The sequence below is a fragment of the Passer domesticus genome, chromosome 5, assembly GCF_036417665.1.
Source record: "Passer domesticus isolate bPasDom1 chromosome 5, bPasDom1.hap1, whole genome shotgun sequence".
NCBI lineage: Eukaryota > Metazoa > Chordata > Aves > Passeriformes > Passeridae > Passer > Passer domesticus.
Genome location: NC_087478.1, coordinates 17,384,370 through 17,403,332, shown reverse-complemented (window position 1 = coordinate 17,403,332; position 18,963 = coordinate 17,384,370). Strand labels below are relative to the sequence as shown.

Genomic DNA, 18,963 nt, shown 5'->3' with positions numbered 1-18,963 from the left:
TAAAACCCACCAAAACAGATTTACTGCAAATAAGGAGTGTTGGTCATAAGACAGAGGGCTCTTTGCTACTGTCAGGTTGTTTCACCAAAATGCAAAGTTTTACATGCACATTCTTCTGTCTAGAAAAGAGAAATTATGCAGCTTTTTTAGTGGCTACAGAAAAAGGCACCAGAAATACCTCTTTTTAAAGAGACGTTTTTAATAATCTATTCATTAACAATATACAAATCTAAGGCCCATAAAATATGTTACTTATTACAACTTTCACTTGGATGTCACCTCAACTTTGAGGTGAATTTTGGCACAGTACTCAGAGGGGATACAACACAGAAATAAATATTCTCCCAAATAACTGTTGAGGTTTGGGGGTTGTGGGATTTTTTAAAAATTTGTTTGTTTTGTTTGCATTTTTTTCTTTAATTATTCCTCTTCTGTGTCTTTGTTATACTTTTGGAAAGAACACCTGAAGCATCAAAAAAGCATTCCTGGACAGAGTTTATATGAAACTTGAAAATAAATGGAAACTTTTAAAAAAAGTATAGAATATGATTGTGAGACTGAAATTCTAGGAAGTGACACCATCCTGTAATAAAGGATAAATAAATAAAGCTACTAAAAATAGATTGATTTTCTTTATTTATAAGAACAGGTGTTTCTGTTTATTCAAGGGAATAATGACTGGATTTTTTACACAATGCTTATTGCCACAGTATTTAACTACAGCTGAGAAAATTCTCAATTACACTTCCATTTATTTAATCATCTAACTTTATATTTCTTTCTAAAATTTTTGTATACTGCAAAGCTTTTTTCTGCATATTCAGAAAAAAAAAAACAGATGCTGAGACACCAAAATTAGAATAAATTCTATAGTTAATAAGAAAAATTTTGGCTGAAATGGGAAATAAATTTTACATCTTGAAACACCTATTAAGGGAATAAAATAACACTTCTAATTAAGAAATATCAATGAATGAGAAAAATTCAAATAAATAACAGAATAATTCAGGATAATCATATGCAACATTTTAATGAATAATTTTAAAGAAAAATCAAAATTAATTTATTTGAAAATAATGCAGAATTAGAAAATACTAGTAAGAAAGTTCTTAGTGACTATCTTAATCATTAGAATATGAAATGTTATTCACATATCATATCCAAAATGCTTAGGTTCAGTATCAGCCTTCTTTGTAGCTAAAACTGATTTTCTGTCACCTGTAGTGGAAAGATTAAATTGTTCTCTGTTTCTCATTTTGAAATAAACATGAGGAAGAGCATATTATCCAGCAGAAAGGACTGCAAAGGATATTCTGCTATGATAAACATGGCTGAAGGCAAACCTAGTGAGGCTAGAGAGCATTGTGCTGAATAGATAGTCATGAATTAAGATCCTTCTCTCTCTTTTGTTGTCTGCAGCTGACAAGACACAAGAAGAGAGGAGACAAGAAGTGATTTATCTTCTCCTCTAAGAGAAGTCAACAATGATGAAGCAAAGCTTGAGAAAACATAGGGAGGTGGGAGGAAATTATTTCACTTTGCTTTTGTTTCTGACTACCCAAACCTATTTTAACTTGGACCAAATTAAATTCATTTTCCCCAGGTTGATTTTATTTTGTCCATGATGATAACTGCCAACTGGTCTTCTTGTCCTTGCCTTGACCCACATGCTTTTCATCCTATTCTCTGCTCTTGTCCTGTTGCAGATGGAAATAAGAGAGCGGATGAGTGGGTGTCTGACCACCATTCAAGGTCAACCCCTTGCAATTACAGAGGACAGCAAAGTAGTACAAGAATAATAAGCAATAAAAGACACTGATCTAATCAGGACTAGGGTGCTAGTGATACATTCATTCAGATAACTTCTTCTAATATTAGTCTTTAGTACTAAAGAAATTACTTCTGAATACAATAAATATAATAAATGCATAATTTAAGTATAATAAAATGCAGCATTCTGGAGACACAAAGAGAAAATAAAAAGGTTTCTACATCAATAGCAAAATGATACTCATAACCAGAATAGAAAATGTTGCATGTCCAATGTGATTATTTGAATTATTGTTTTCTGTCATCTTATGATTTTTACTGCATAGTTTTAATGATGTATTGACTAGAGAAGTGAGAACTATATTTGCCTTGTTCCATCATGGAATTTTTTTTTTCCTTCTTTGTTTTGTGAAACAAAGTTGTCTACTTTTGTTGTCTTTCCTAAGCATTCATCCAGAAAGCATTCATCATAGCAAAAATCAGTCCAAATTTCTCTTGCTTTGGAAAGCTATGAGCTCGGGAAAGCAGAAGGTAACAGTGGAAACTGTTTTGCAACTGTAACTACAGTGGCCTAGATGAATGCCTGCTCTTATGTGCAAAGATGTCCCAGGTGAATACTTGTGCTTTAGAAAGTATCATTGTGCTCAAATCCCAGGCAGCTGAACAAAATGTCCTCGGTGTTTTCATGGCAGACAGCACATAGTCTCTGTGTTGTTCTGAAATGAGAGTGAGTAGGTGTACACCAGGGTGCTCACATGGTTTCCTGTTTGGGGAGGTATTTGTCTGATGTTCATTTTAACATTCTGCTTTGGGTAATTTTTCTTCTAAATTCTCCAAAGCACATAATTAAGGAAGAGGGTTAACTGGTTAATTTAATTAAGTTTAAAACTCTTTATAAACTGTGTGCCAGCTACCAGGAAAACATTTGGAAAAGCTTCAGTTTTATCCTTACTTTCCGGAGTGGGCATTTTTCCAGCCACTGAATCAAGAGGCAGAAAAACCTTCTTAGAAAACCTTATCGAGTGAGCACACATTCTTGTGTTCCCACATCAATGTCTCCCAGATGCCTTGAAGCACCAGTTTCAACATCTTTCAACATTGCCCCCAAAACTGTCAATCTTTTGATGATGTTAGGAGGAGGAGCACTGTTATAGAATCTATGGTATTCCAGCCAGGACTACAGGATCCCACCACATCATGCCCTACACAAGCACAAGAAGAAGGTCCTGCTCTACAAGAGCTACAATCCAAGAATGATAAGAGCAAAATTATTTCCCTCAAAGGGTTTAACTGAAAGAAAGTTTAAAAAACTGGAAGGACGGACATGTATACTTTTTTCTGTGTTGTACAGCACCTTAGGAAAGCACATGCAACTCTTTCCCCTCTAATGGGTGGAAGGGGTTCACAGCCTCCAGATGTAACATGGGGATGTGTCCTGTGGGTGTGCTGACCTCCTTACCCTGAGCACACTCTTGGTAAGTTCACAGATGACACTAAATTGGGCATTGATCTGCTGGAGACTCTGCAGAGGGATTTGAACAGGGTGGATTGGTAAGCCAAAGCCAATGGTATGAGGTTCAACAGGACCAAGTGTGAGGTTCTGCATTTCAATCACAATAACCCAATGCAGAGCTACAGACTGGGGGGGAAGAGTGGCTGGAAGTCTTCCCACTGGAAAAGAACCTGGGGGTGCTGGTTGACAGTAGCTGAACATGAGTCAGCATCTACCCAGGTGGCCAACAAGGCCAATGTCATCCTGGCTTTTTTCAAAATAGTGTGGCTAGCAGAACCAAGGAAATTATTGGCTCCCTGTACTCCGTATCGGTGAGGCTTCACTTCAAGTGCCGTACTCAGTTCCAGGCCCCTCAATTCAGGAAGGAAATTGAGGTGCTGGAGCAAGTCCAGAGAAGGGCAACAGAGCTGGTGAAGGGTCTGGAGAACAAGCCTGATGAGGAGAGGCTGAGGAAGTTGTGATTGGTTAGTCTGGAAAAAAGGAGGCTAAGGTGAGACTTTATCACTCTTTACGAGTATCTGAAAGGATGTGTAGCCAGGTGGTGGTTGGTCTCTTCTCCCAAGAAACAAGTAATAGGGTGAGGGGAAATGGCCTCAAGCTGCATCAGGGTAGTTTAATGTTGCATATAAGGAAGAATTTCTTCACTGAAAGTGTTGTCACGCATTGGAACAGGCTGCCTGGGGAGGTGGTGGAGTCACCATCCCTGGGCATGTCCAAGTAACAACTGGATGTGGCACTTAGTGCTCTGGTCAAGTTGTCTGGGTGGTGATTTGGACTCCAAACTTTGTTTGGAGTTCAAATCAAAGTTTGGACTCAATGACCTTGGAGAATTTTTCCAACTTAGATGGTTCTGTGATTCTGTGTGATTCTGTGTGATTCTGTGTGATTCTGTGATTCCATTATGTTTTTTCTTACAATTACCAACTGCCTACACCATCCCAACTGAGCCCACGTCCAATCTGGGGCAAGTTTTGAATGGCACATCTGCCTGAGAAGGTGCAGCAGCATAGGCAGTGGACTTCAGGAGCAGGAATGGCAGCGCTGACCTTACGTAACCTGAGCAGACCTTCACTTCTTGTGTTCTCTGCTGGAATGAGTCAGCGTGGCATTGGCATGAGCAATCCTCAGAGTTAACCAATGGCACACATGGAAGGAGAGGGAGGATTCAGAAGTAAACAAATATTTAGGCAATGGAGCCTTGTAAAGTTCAAGATGCTTTGCTTATACTGTGTCTCAATGGGAAAGGAGAATTCAGCTGAGACTTGAAGGAGATTAGACAGATAAAAGTTGAAAAAGGAACAGGAAAAATATGTCAAATCCAAATAAATAGGACAAAGCAACAAACTGTCAGACAGAAACAGAAGACCAGCAGTTATCTGCCTAAAAAATAACAAATAGGTAGTAAAAAAACCAGAAACAAGAAAAAAAAAACAAAAACGAAACAAACATTCACAAAGACAGACTGAGTTCAACTTCCATTATTTTTATCTAATTCTGGTGTCCCTGTTAATCAGATTACAGCTAAACCAGTGTTCTAAGAAACACCATGAGGAGCATCAGGACTCAGTTCACTCCAGGTGGTTCTATCACAAGTTTTGTTCCAGGGTGGGAAATGTGCAAACTCATTTCCCATGAAAACATGGCAATTCCACTCTGTGTGAAAATATCAGGAATCTGTCTGGATGCACAAGTCTCTTTCCTCCAGCATACTTTTCCATGAGAGAGAGTAAACCAGCTCCACATTTTTCAGCAGTATACCCACTAGGTTCTTCCTATTGATACACATATTTTGAAGATCAAATATAGAATGTGAGAAATTATATTTATTTCACTTACAGTATCAAAATGTAATTCCTCTGACCTGTTCAAGTTTCATAAAGGGATTTGTGTGATCTATATCTAACATCTGTTTTGGGCTTCAAATGGACATTTTTATCCTTGCTAAACTCTAGCTTAAAGACTTGTGTTTCGACACCAGCTGGAACAACAGCAAGCTCAAATACTGAAACACACAGTTCAGTTTGGAAATTAAATTACTGATACTGGTCACAGTGTGGATGGAGAACTGTGAATATGCACCCATTCATGTTAGCATTGCCTACAATACAAAAATTTATAGGTAATGATGACAATAATTTTCCTACTAGTTGGTTTATGTTGCAAAAGTTCTAGAAAAAGGTTTGGCTTTTTTCCCAAAATATTGTCTGAAAACCAACTTTTTTTTTTTTTGGCTACATCCATGTGCTCCTTAATGCAATCTTTATTAGTGAAGGGAAATATATTTTACCTCTCCCAGTATGGGGGAAACGGAAAAATTAAGGTAAGAAGAAGCTTCCTCCCCCAAAAGTCTGTAGAATACTTATTTTGCAGAACAAGTTCCTTGCAGAACAAGAACAGTGCTGTTCAGATGAGACAGAGCCAACACAGCAGACTTTCCTGGCATGAGCAAGGAGAGGGTGCACATGGTTCTTGCACAGTCCATAAAGTGGTTGCATAGCAATTCCTTTGGTTATTGGGGTGATGATATTAACTAGAAATATCAAATGGCATATTTAATTGGCAAAACAGTTTTCAGTCCAAAACATTGCTAACAGCTTGCACTATTTCTACCTTCTAGGTAACCTCCTTTTTTTTTTTTTTTTTTTTGTCATCCCAAAACTTGTCCAGAAATTCAGGGAGAAACACACCATTTAACGTGAGAGAGGTTCATGTTTGTAGTGTCACACTCTCTTGAATAAAAATAAAAAAAAAAAAAAAGGTATGGAGTCATTCTTGATGGAAAAAATGGTGCAAACTTTGTGCCATGGTGGTGTGTTCAGTTTTTAAGGGTTTCTACAAGCATTTCAACAGGGCTCTTGTGAACATCATTAGAAACTTGAATAACAGTCTTACACCCATAATTCAGCAATTGACATTTCCCTATGCTTAATAATTATTTAAACCAAGAGAGTTTATTGGGGACAAAAGGACAACATAATGACATAGTGGCTCCAGGAAAGAACTAGATGACAGCATGCAGGATTACCATTTTCTACCCCAATATCTCAGTTCTCTCCCCACAGCCACAGCCAAGGTAGCTGGCTGCTATCTTCCCCTCATTCCATGTCTAGGTTGACAGGATTCTCTGTGGATCATTTTATAGGGCTCCATGGGTGATTTCTGCTGAAGTGGCACAAATTGAGTGATACAACAGTACAGCGGCTGCATGGCAGATGCTCTGCTCTGACCTGCTGCTGTTCTCATTCAGGCTCTGAACTTCGGACACATCTCCCACACATCTCCCTCCAAGTCTCAGATGCTTTTCAGAATAGAATGAAAGGGCCTTAGTAAGTCCTCTGCCTACAACAGAAACACTTCCTAGTCAAATGTCATTTTCTTCCTCATAAGCCATCTCCAGCACACCCAGGGCCTCCCATACCCTGGGCATGCTTGCCTGTACACTTTTAAACATGAATGCCAACCTTCTATTCACTTCAACAGTAATATCTCATAGCTTATTTTTAAACAGAAAATTTATAAACTGTTACACAACTGACATGTAGCAGAGGTCTGGTCCATCCAGTAATTCCCTCTTTTTCAAAAGCAGATACATTCATCAGCTTGGCAGAAAGCTTTGTACCTCTCCAGGCATTCTGGGCTGCTTTCTCCTACTTCAATGTTGGATATTAAGAGTAAGCTTATCCTCTTTATGGCTTCAGACCACCAGGTTTACAGACACTCATGGCCGCTTTAGTCCTCCAAGATAAATTATAGGAAGTAACATATACAAGTGATTCCATGCATTCCTATGTGCTCTGCAAGTGACAGGGGTGAAGGCTGTCCAGAGGCAGAAAAAGTACATGGATGACAGTCTTGCTCCCACACAGGAGCAAATCAGACTTTGTCACCTGTAAAGTAGCTGCTAACATGAGAAAAAATCCAGCAGTTCCAGAAACTGATTAGTACTTCTTAACCTCCCTTACATGGTGAGGACAAAAAATAAGCACTAAAGTAGTAAACAGTCCTACCTCCCACCCCGCCCCCAGCCCGTAACAGAGTGAACAGAGGGATTACAAGGGAGAAATGGAAAGTCCAGGTCTCTCCGGGCCACTGACTTAGTGGTTGTCTGTGTGATTGTGGTTTCCAATACAGAATCAAAATAGTTTCTAGTAGCAACTAGTTGTAAACATTTGAGAACCTGATGGTAATGAACTCACTCTCCAACTAACAAACAATAGAGTCATCAAGTACTACAATTTCAGTCCTGTAAATATAACGCCAGTGAATATTGGTGAGCTGCTTCAATCCAAACTCCTCACTCTGGGCTAATACCATTCTTTAGAAAACAAACACATGCAGATGGGATTTGTTGTCAGAATAGGATCAGGATTGTAAATGAGTGAGGTCATTCCCAATAATGCTGCTGTTGTAGGAGCAGGTCCTTGGTAGTTGCTGGGAACAGCATGTTGTTTATTATCAGATAAACACATAACATTGGTCTCCCTCTGTTTCAAGAAAAGAGGGCACACAGCATTTAGTGAAAGAGTTATGTAGATTACTTTTCAAACCTACAAGGGAAATGTCTCTCCTTTTACAATGAATTTGCATAATAAGCACAATTCTTTGCCAAAGAGTGATAAATACAAATCTGTTGTGACACAGGACTTCTGCTTCATTCACCTCATTATAATTTCAGAAAACTGAGCCTTGTTACACGAGGAAGCAGTGCAGCACAGCAAGGCGAAATTACCTCTCAAGGAAACACATCTGTCAGGATCAGTGGCAAAAGCAGACTCCCACTTGTCCAGAGTCTTGTGGCACACTCCCTCTATTATGTTACAGTGTGGAAATTCTTTAATAACACTTAAAGATAGTAGGAAGAAGCAAGAATACTTGCTTTTTTTTCTTAGCTAATGATGTACAATGAAATATTTTCCTTTTTTCAAGACAAATATAAAAGTAGAAAAACATCCTGTAGAAAATATCAGAACTAAGTTTTCAACTAGATCAAGAGGAATCATGTTCTCTGAGCCCAGGAGAGCATACAAGTTTCAGATTTTCCTCTTCATCCAGGTCACTTCACCAGTTTTCCTTATTTCTTAAATACATTTCATAATAAGAAGATATTTTTTCAAACAGAAGGGTTAAGCTGAAACCAAAAGAAGTTTGTGTCCATGATAAAAATGTCTTGTGTGAATATGGGAAACAAAAGTCCCTGTCCCAAAACAGATGATAGATCACAATTCTGTGCTGAGACCTATATCTTTTGTGATCAGTTACCCACGCAGATACTTTATGATATACCTATCTGTTGGTAGCTACCTGCTTTGAAAATTAGCCCAATTATTCCTGGATTCACCTGACCTGATTTAATGGATGAGTCAATGAAAGCCAGGTGATGTAGGGGAGCAAATATTTTCATTGTGTGCCTCTCTCCCCACCTGCTGTTGAGGGAGCCAAGTTGACTCTGCTTCTAACTTTATGTCCCATATTGTGTCCAGATGTTGTTGAGATGTAACTGTGTGTCCAAATTACACGGACTGGATTCTGACTCCAGCAGATTGTCACACAGGAAACTTCAGCAGAAATAAGATGGCACCAAGATTTTAAGAGAGGATGTAAAATGTATTTGGATTCACTGGGGAGAGGAGCTTTAGCTGAGTTTTCCCAGTAACAGGATCCTTCCAGATACTCAATTTCTTTCTCACAATTTACCTGGAGACAGCTATGATAAAAAGATGCATTGGCTAGTAGCATCATGCACATCAAAGGGTCAAAGCTGAGACTGCCTGTTTGTGTGCCTGTCCAGGCTTTCTGCTGCAAAAGACTGTACAAAAGCTAGTTTGTTCTAGGAGGAACTGTGATGAACTCTGCCCAGGCCTCTTGGAAACTCATACAACATACTTCAAATGGGTGCAGCACATTCTCCCATCCCATTCCATTTCTGGCTGGATCTGCTACAGACTGTCTTCATCTTTCCTCACATCCAAATATGTCCAAGAATGGCTTCAGTGGATGCAGCTATCAGCTCTCTTTAAAGAATGATGGAAAATGAAGGTTTCTGAACAATCCTGTTGCTTCCAAAATTGTACAAGGCCACACTGTAAAGCTGGCTGAGCTTGATATTATGAATGCCAGTGGAGCTTAAAGATTTTTCTGCTACCTTCAAAGGAAGTAACTGTTGAACTCAGACGGAGAGAGGGAGACAAAGCCAGAGAGACGCAGAGACAAGAGCTCGTTTAAGGAATGACTGACAAAGAGATTGAAGGGAAGCTGGGAAATTCTGTCAAAAGATTCTTCTGTGAAATAGGACCTCACCTGCTTGTAACTAGTAATGCCAACAGATTTACAGATAATATATAAATTCTCTCCAAAATAGGTGCAGGGCCAGTTCCAGGCTAAGTATCTTGAGAAATTAGTATTTTGACACTTTGATAACCATGTATTCTGGCTGGGGGAGGAAAAGACAAGGCAGGACAGACAGACGGCTGTCAGGACATCAACAAATGTGGGATTACTACCTTGGAAGAGGACAGACAGCCTTATTTCCCATCACTAGCCCACAGCTAACAAAAACTTGCACCTTCTAAGACCAGCGTGAGTCAATGGGGATTTTGAGGTTTGGCTGCCAGCACAGCACGTAGCCAGCACTCAGGTTGTTTTGCTGTCCTCTGGAAATGCATCACTTTCCGAAATTCCATCCTCTGACCAAGCCTAGTCTCAGCCTTGGTGCTGTGTATTCTGTCTCTGTACATATCTTTTTTTAGTAACATTTAACTTAATCTGTTTGATTTGTTAAAGTGAAATCAGACCTATCTTGTTACAGACCATAGAAGTGAGAAGGGACCTAGATGAAAATCCAGTCTAGATCTGCAGAAAGAAGTCATTCTGCACTGCTATAAAAGGTATGGTGAACATGGGGCATGCAAAAACAAAGTGATCTTAGAAAGGTTTGGGTTGGAAGGGACCTTACAGAACATCCAGTTCTAATCCTCCTGCCATGGACAGGGAGGTAGACCAGGTAAAAATATGAAAGAATTATATTATTATATATTTTGACAATCACTTTAAGTGGTTAGGCGTCAAGGTGATCAATCTGAACATTAAAAAATTGTTCATTCTCTGGTGTCAAGATTATTCAACGACTAGCTGAAAAAGTCTTCTACTACTAAAATTAATTTAGTTCAAAATTAGTGCAGGGGTTTTGGAGTCACCACAATAAAAAACAAACATCAGTTAATAACACCTGCAAAATGAGGATTTGTCCTGCAGAAAGACTGAAAAAGATAATTCCTTTTACATGGGGAATTAAGCACAACTACATTAAATCATGAATTCACCAATAAAAGGCAATTTAGGCAGAATTATTGAGGAGGAATGGGGAAAGAGGGATGCCCAAATCTGCTGAGAGCAGGAGTTCCCTTCCATTTTATTCTGCTGCACACTATCCCATGCAGCAGAATTCATCTGCTACACAGATAGCATGTCCTGCATGGATTCTTGTATTCCAATGGCCATAAATGCACCCACCCAGCAGAGCTCAGAGGTGGCTTTCTCCATCTGTCCCAGCCATAGATAGAATATATAGATCTCTAGGTTTTTCTTTTTCTGATGTAATAAAAGAGGATGTAATGGATGAAGATAAAACTGGATGTTAGATTTACTTTAAATATGACATGCATAAGGCAAATGAAACCATAATTCATTAAATACAAATTCTGCAGTGATCTGTAATGGTAAATGCCTCAAGATATGCCCTGGATATTATGTGTAACTCCTTAGTCATCCACTTCTGGAATCCAACCATTTACTCATAGAGTGTAGGGAAAATTCAGACCTAGAGGATAGGTGTGTGGGGTAAGAAGAATTAAATGCTGGAACTTTGCTGGTAAATGTCAAGAGTGTTAGCAATGTAGTAATGCATCTTACACCTTTGTCTCAATTTTTCTATCATCTAATTTTCTGTTATATTTTGTAGTGATAAATTTCTTTTATTTGTAAGATTTCACTGCTGTCATATGTGCATGTTTTCCTGTGTATGTGTACATTTTATGTAACTTGAGGTTAACTTCAGGTCAGTTTGTAGGAAAACAGGAGTGGTCACTCAGTTCTGACCTCCATGATAGGTTCAAACCCCACAGAAAATTACTACCTTGCAAGATGAGACACATTTATGCAACAGCAGCACCATTGTCTCATCACATATTATTTTAACTCACTAGAAAAGGGTCATATGCTTGCTCTCTGGCTGATCCTTTGGATAGAGATTCTGCGCTGTGGCCAACAAAAATTATATATACATACATGCATATATGTGTATGTGTATATACATACAAATTTTTATTATTATTTTCATATGTACTATACATTCAGAAGAAACTTAGGCTGTAGTGGTTTTATAGCAGGTCTATTACTGGATTATCCCCTGATTCAGCGCATTTGAAATAATATAAACATCACAGTATTGTCAGAAGTCCTGACAAAAGCATAAATTTAAATTAGGGAAACATTTGGAAGGCAAACTATTTACAATGGACACAGTGAAGCATTCAAATACATTGAATTATGTGACAGGATGGGGAGAAAGTAATATGATCACCAATTTTTTTTCCAAGTATTTTGCCAGACTGATCTTCTTGCAATACAGTCAAGGGTTAATATGGCTATATCTCAAATCTTGTTTCAAAATTGGGGAATTTCATTAGTTTTTTGCCTAAGGACACACTTAGAAGTGTCCTCCTAACTGTTTAACTAACAGCTTGGAGTTAAGAGTCAGTTTTGTCACAAAAGTAAGTTTGCAAGACCAAAACATTGAAAAAGAAAATGCTAATGACATTTGATGACTCTGGATAACACACCAACCTTTCCACATACAGAGTTTGCTAGCATTTACTTCAATGTCCCATTTTTTCTGTCAGAAATATACTGTAAGATTTACTGTTACATTTAAATTTCTCTCAATTTCTCTGCAAAAGAAATACAATTCTATGAGATGCTGAGAAAGTTATAATTCTGATGAAAAGATTTCCCTCCCTTACCTTTCTTTTAACTTTTTATATTTGACAGCCAAGTTGTGAAAGATCAATGATAGACCTTTGGGCTCAATTATGCCATCAGATAAGGAGTATATCTCTAAGACTCTCTAGCTAATTTATACACAAGAGATGCTTAAATTGGTTCTCTTGTGTAACTTAACATGCACTGAAAGTTCTGCCATTGGGAAGAACGTCAATCAAATCAAGAAGATCCACACAGAAAGCAAGAACAGATGGTAGGTGATGAGTGCTGATTTTGGAAAACAGAGAAAATAATATAAAAGAGAGGGTTTTTTTCCTCCTAAGCAAGCTACTTTTTCTCTGTTTGTCAGTGTTTGATATGTAAGCAGTTTTTCCTGTTAGATATATCCTTTAAAACTGATGGGTTAAACACAGTTTCTTAATCACTCATTCAGCAGTAACTAGATTACAGATTAAAATGACTATGACAATTGTACGTATGGGTAAGTATGTGATAATGAAATCTGCTAGAACAAAGGTAGCTTTCCCATGTCATTCTCAGGTCATTACTGCCAGTAATCCTCAAAATTGGGAGTGTCAAGTAGTATTCAAGCAAAATACAAAATAAATCAATTTGAAGTGAGAAGTGCATTCTGTAAACAGTTTCTACTTGTCTAAAACGTCACATGAGTTTCAATTTTAGGATTATAGATTTGTGAATTTTCTTCAGACTGCATTAATTATGAAAAATCTCAAAATTTGGTATCGATCATGATGTGTGTGTGGATATTACATGATAATACTCTGCTATGAATGAGAGACATCAGAGAGAAATGCTCTTATATTGTCCAACAAGTCTTTTTTTTCCAGTCTCTTTCTCTTTCTTCTCCAAACAACAAAGGAGAGAGTCCTAGGGCCAATAATAAAGCTGGAAGCTACATGACCTGATCTCTATTCTTAATCGCTATGCAATTTTTTTCTTGATTATTTGTACATGTTGCTTGCTATGGCCCAAATTTCCTTTAAGTCAATACCTGCCATAGTGACTTTCACTCTAATCTCTCCTTGACAGTGGCACACTTGTGAGGAAGGTGTTGCAGAAGTGTAAAGACAGCCCAAGAACCCCAGAGTGAAGCTTCAGGTGTCAGCTCCTGTGGGGTAACAGATCAACACTGTGCTGCCAGACAGATTGCTTAAATCTCAGGAAAGAGTCATATGAATGTTTCAAGAATTACTTACTCATAAGATGTAGGAAAAGAAGAAGCTGTTATGAATAGCCATAATGTCATGGATGTTTCAAACTTCACACTTCCCATGGAAAAAAAAAATCTCTACTATTTCTGAAAGCAAAATATAATAAAAGCATCATCTCAGTGGAATAGAAAGTTTGTCTTTGAAAAATAATAGGCTGTGGACAAACATTTAAGGAGCTTTGGAACATTGTGTTTGTATTTCTACCAAATATTTAGAAAATGTTTAAGAAGCACTACAAACTGGCTTAAACAAATTCAGGCAAATTTTGACAGAATCAGAAATCAATAATGTTCTTCCAATATTTGAAAAGAATAAGGAGGATTTATTAGCTGAGGATTGATTTGATGTGGAATTGTTAAGTAGTTAATTGGAGATTCAGCAAAGAATTTAAGTTTAGAAATATAAGCAAGAACTTTTAGTGCATTTGTTTCTGTGTCTGCCTGACCCAAAACTCTTGTTATACTTTCTGGAAACATTTTAAATCTAGCTAGAAAAAGTAACTGAGTCCTTATTGTAACTCTGGATTCTTCTGAGCTAATTGACTTAGTACCTGGACATCTGACTTCAAAAACCATTTGCTGTACATGGCACTGGCAAGGTCTGTGTTTGAGAGACTAAAAGCATTGGCTAACTGAGAAATCTTAGAACAGTCAGTGTGAAGTCATTGATAGAGTAGGACATTTTCTAGCAAAATCCTCCAGACATTACTTTTTGGTCCTGTGCTCTTTTACCAGTGATGTAAACAAGGATCAATTGCCTTTTCTGGCCTATCTAGAAGACACAATATTTGAAAGGGTAATATATAATTGGGATGACAAATCACTTAAAAGAATAATCTCATGTGCCTAAGAATAATCATGTGCCTAAAAAGTCACAAACAAGCAAAATGTGTTTTAATTTGACCTGTAACCAGTTCATTATGGGAAGTGGTGGTCTCATCATGTCTTGAAGTGGTCACTTTAAGCATTTTTGTGGATTTCATTTGGTTTCTTCAGAAAATCGTTAAGGATTTGCGAATTCAAACATTCATGCAGCATGGTCATGACAATTTGGCTTGGAAATACCCAATTATGGGAAACTGTGAGTCCATCCTTTTGGGGAGAAAGCAAAACCTGCACTGCTTTTCAGGTTCTCATAATTCCTGAAGCTCTGTAGTATGAAAATGCCTGTAACACATCTATCCTAAAACATCCTGGAGAAATTGTGTTTCTTAGGATAGTTAGAAGTACTGTGGTTTTGCCACTTGATGGATGAGCAGCAGCTGGCCTTGCCAGCCACAGAGGAAAAGCTGAGGAAGAGCCATAAAGGATGTGATTCAAGTAGAATAAGTTCACTCTCAGATGTCAGGTTTTGCAGCCTCATGTTACTCTGCAGAACAAACTAATCACCTTATTTCAGGTTAGGAGCTGATTTCCGTGGTTTAGGTTTGCAAGGCAGGAACAGAAAGGGTCAGTGGGAGCAGCAGAAATGCTGCAGGTGATGTGAGAGGCCAGCAGACACCTCTGGCATGGTGTGGGATGCAGCCTCCAGGAGCACTGGGAGATTGTCCCTCAGTGCCAGGGCTGAGGGCAGCACTGCCTTCTCATGGAATCAGCCCCAGCTGAGTGCACAGAGGGCATCAGACAAACAGCAGCCACAGTTCTGTCTGGCCTCCAGATCTGTACAACCATTCCACAGCCTGCCATAGCCATCCTGGGTTTCAGGCTTTCTTCTGGTCTTTCCTGCTTTCCCCACTAAAGACGATAGCTGGTGGATTGTGTAAAGCACATCCAGACAAAAATTAGCTAAAAATAGCATTGGATCCAACCTGTTCTCAGAAACCCAGGTACTTGGTTGAAACAAGAGAAAAAAAGTAAAAGCAACTGGAAAAATATTTTCCTCCTGAAGTCTCTTTCAGCTAATTTGTTTGCATGTAGTAATAGCAGATAAAAATTCAGGCTGAAGTGTAGCTTTGAAGCAGGCAGCATCTCTCAAGTTTATTTTTTTTCCCCTAACAGTATCAGAGACTTTGATTTGGAATGTAAACAACAAAGGTATAATCTTTCAGATTCAGATTAAAGAAAAACAAAAACACGATTCTTGTCATGTGAAACCATAATATTGTCCAGGCTTTTGCTTTTGTATCATCCAGAGTTGGTCACCGGGGATACAAATTATAAAGCTCTAAATCCTACAGCCAATCACTGTGCCTTTTAAGGGGGTGTTGGTTTCACGTGCTGAAGTGTGTGCACCAGTTTATAGCAGCTAAGAAAAGCTCCTTTCTGCTTGCCATAAACTGAGCTGACTCGAGTCACTACAGTAAGGTGGTTGTTTAAAGTGGATTTCTCAACATCTGCTTCTAGTTAACTTCTCTTCTGAGGTTTATGTGTAAATTGTTGTGTTGAATCCATATTAAATTTCAAAACAGGACTGACTATAAATCTAGAAGTTCACTTTATTTGTGCAAAGAAAATGACGGCAGAGCAAATGTTATTGGCCAGTTCATGCTTGGAAAATTAGATGCTATCATATGGCAATTTTTGTCTTAAATGTGATGCTTGTAATTTTTGCTAGAAATGCTCATTTAAGTATCCTTTGTAACCATGCCTAAGGGCGCATTGAGATCAGCTTTCCCTGAGATCTGTTATGCACCATCTCACACAAAGTTTTTGTGTACTGTGACTGCGTGTAAGTTCTTTTCTGATAGAATCAGAAACCTGCATTTTTATGGGATCTAAATATAAAGCATAGTGATTTATTTCAATTTTTTTGTAGTTAACCATAGTATATTTTTACTGGAAAATCACATTATGTACCATAGTTTAACAATTGATTTAGTCTTGTAAAAAGCTAAACATAATGCATATATTCATGCCTTCTTCAGCTGGTTTAAGGCAGTTAAGCAAACAGACTATAGCCTTTTCATGTACAGTCTCATCCCACTTCTGTACTGGCTGTTGAGCAGATTTTAGTGATCTCAGCATTATGACACCTCATCTCATCCAGACAGCTCGTCACTCTTGTTCAAGTGACTGATCTTAACCTAATGAAGCATCAGCTGCAATTAAACCAGCCCCTCTAGAAGATGCTACAACACATTTTTCCTAAAAGAATTCAGAAACATGTTCTCACAAATTTAGTATCCATATAATTGACTTACAGAACCCACAATCTAGGCTTTATTTTATTTAAACTTGCAATGTTCCTTTAATTTCCTAATCTGCCCTTTTTGGGGTATTTGATCATGCCTATTTCACACCACCATCAGCAATGAAGCAACATACTTTGTGCAGCAGCAGCAGAACAGGACAAATAAGTTTGCGTTCTGTTGCATCTTATTCGTATGCATATGTCCAACAGCTGCAGTGAATAATTACTTCCTGCTTCTGTGGTTATTCCTTCCTTCTGAATACAGATATTTCTGTATATCTCTGAATTTTGTCTCAGCTGACCACTGTTTTTTTCCAGTAGCTGTTCTTTTGCCCAATTTTTCTGCATTATACTTCTGGCCTGAAAATTTGCATCTTGCCTCACTAATTGCTTATTAATTCTTAATTTCACCATCAGTGAAAAAATATCTGAAGGTTATAAGCAAGAATGATGCAGGCACTTGCCAGTGGTGTCTGGTGACAGGAACAGAGGCAATGGGCACAAACTGGAACAGAGAAGGTGCCATTTGAGCACAGGAACACTTGTGCTGTGCATGTGACCAAGCACTGGCACGATTGCCCAGGGAGGTTGAAGTCTCTCGCCTTACAGATAGTCAAAGACAGGCAGAGTTCTGGGAAGCTGACTGTAGGTGGTCAGGCTTCTTCCCCAAAGGGAATCAATGAGAATTTTCATAACTGGAAATTAAAACAACTATCAATCAGTGGATTCCCTAAGGGATGTGGAAGCAGCGGTTGCTAAATCTACAAATAAAAGTGAAAATGTAGGTGAGCATAAGGAGATTGTGGGATAAGTGGGATCCCACAATGAAAGGAATGAAAGGATTTCACTCCTTTTTCTGAAGCCTTTGCCATCCATAACACTTTTCTGAGGGAGATCCCACCACAGCCTGCAGTGCACCAACAAACCTCAGGTGTGTGGAAAAGACCTGACCAGACTGGCACAGTGGCCACGTCTCAGAAACATCTAATTAAAATTAGGCCAAGTTTTATATTATAGGACTGTCAGTTCTTGAAGACTAAGTGAGGAGGCTTTTCCTGCTCTAAGCTCATAATTTAATCTCAAAGAAGTGAAGTATCTTTATAATGTTATTGAAATAAATATGGCTTTTTTCCTGTCTGCAAGTTTCAGTTTTTCTAAGCAACTTGTCTTACCCCAGCCCTTATCAGTGAGACTATATTTTCTCTGTCATTTCCTTTGGTGGATGTTGAATTTTCTAATGCAAGAAAAATTGTTTGATTCTTAGCAAGTACTATTTTAAAAACACAAGCTCAACATAATTTTATATTGATAGTTCAATCTCACTAGGATTTCAAGCTGCTTAAATGTACTGTAAATATTTTGATTTATATCTTGCCTAGAATACTAATAAAACTTATAATGTGGTAGTATCTGACTATAACATATTATAAGCAAAATTGTGTAAATATGGCAATGCATACTAAAACCGAAAAAAAAAATCAATATTCGCTCTTTTCTTTAGAACAATTACCCACTGGTATATAATGGCTGTCTAGTGCAAGGAAAAGTGAACTTGTGATTCAACTGAAAAACTAGTTAATCTGCAAATTTTTCAATCTAAAAAATGTGTGTACACATTACCATCTTCTAGACCTCTGAAGTATGTCACTCATTATATATTACAGAAGCACATCTGCTTCCATACCTGGAAACTTCCTGCTCTTTGAAAAAAAAAAAAAACCTTAAAAATTATTAAATGCTCAAAAGATTTTACATGGTAGATGAACATTGCCAGATTGTTTAGTGCTAGTGACTTCACTGGAAGTATCAGCATGAAAAAGACTTCACAAGGTAGATTTTCAACAATTCTTAGTATCAGACAGGTCTTTCAGTTGTAAGCAGAAATTTACTCGTTAATTAATTATATTGTTAAGAACATGGTGTTTTGTTGGCACTCGCTCCTACTGAATTTTTTTTTTAAAAAGGTCTTGCAAGAAGTGTCTTCATAAAATACGTGGCTGACCTGGTGGGTAGAAATAGACAACTACAGTAGACTGTGCCATAAGAAATGTCTGTGTCTGGGTTTGTTTGGTTTTATTTTACTTCCAGGTCATTACTATGAGAAAGCACCAGCTTGAGCCTAATACAATTGCTCTGGTGGTTTTTATAGAGCTCTTACCATTATTGAAATTGGACTCGCTATTTCCCCCAAGCATATGCCTGAATAGCTGAAAGATCTGTGCATCAGAGTGGAATTTATAAAGAGGCAGAACAATATTTAAAATGTTGCATAGAATAGGGGAATTTTTTGCCTTCTCCTATAATAATGTAAGGCCCGTCAAG

The 18,963-nt window shown here is 38.0% G+C and overlaps 1 long non-coding RNA gene across 1 annotated transcript; it reads left to right on the top strand.

Moving 5' to 3' along the window:
- Positions 1 to 1,417: 1,417 nt before the first annotated feature.
- LOC135301261 (uncharacterized) lies at positions 1,418 to 13,525 on the top strand. Its single transcript, XR_010362998.1, has 4 exons — positions 1,418 to 1,517; positions 10,089 to 10,167; positions 12,329 to 12,533; positions 13,331 to 13,525. It is a non-coding gene; the product is annotated as an uncharacterized LOC135301261 (long non-coding RNA).
- Positions 13,526 to 18,963: the final 5,438 nt, after the last annotated feature.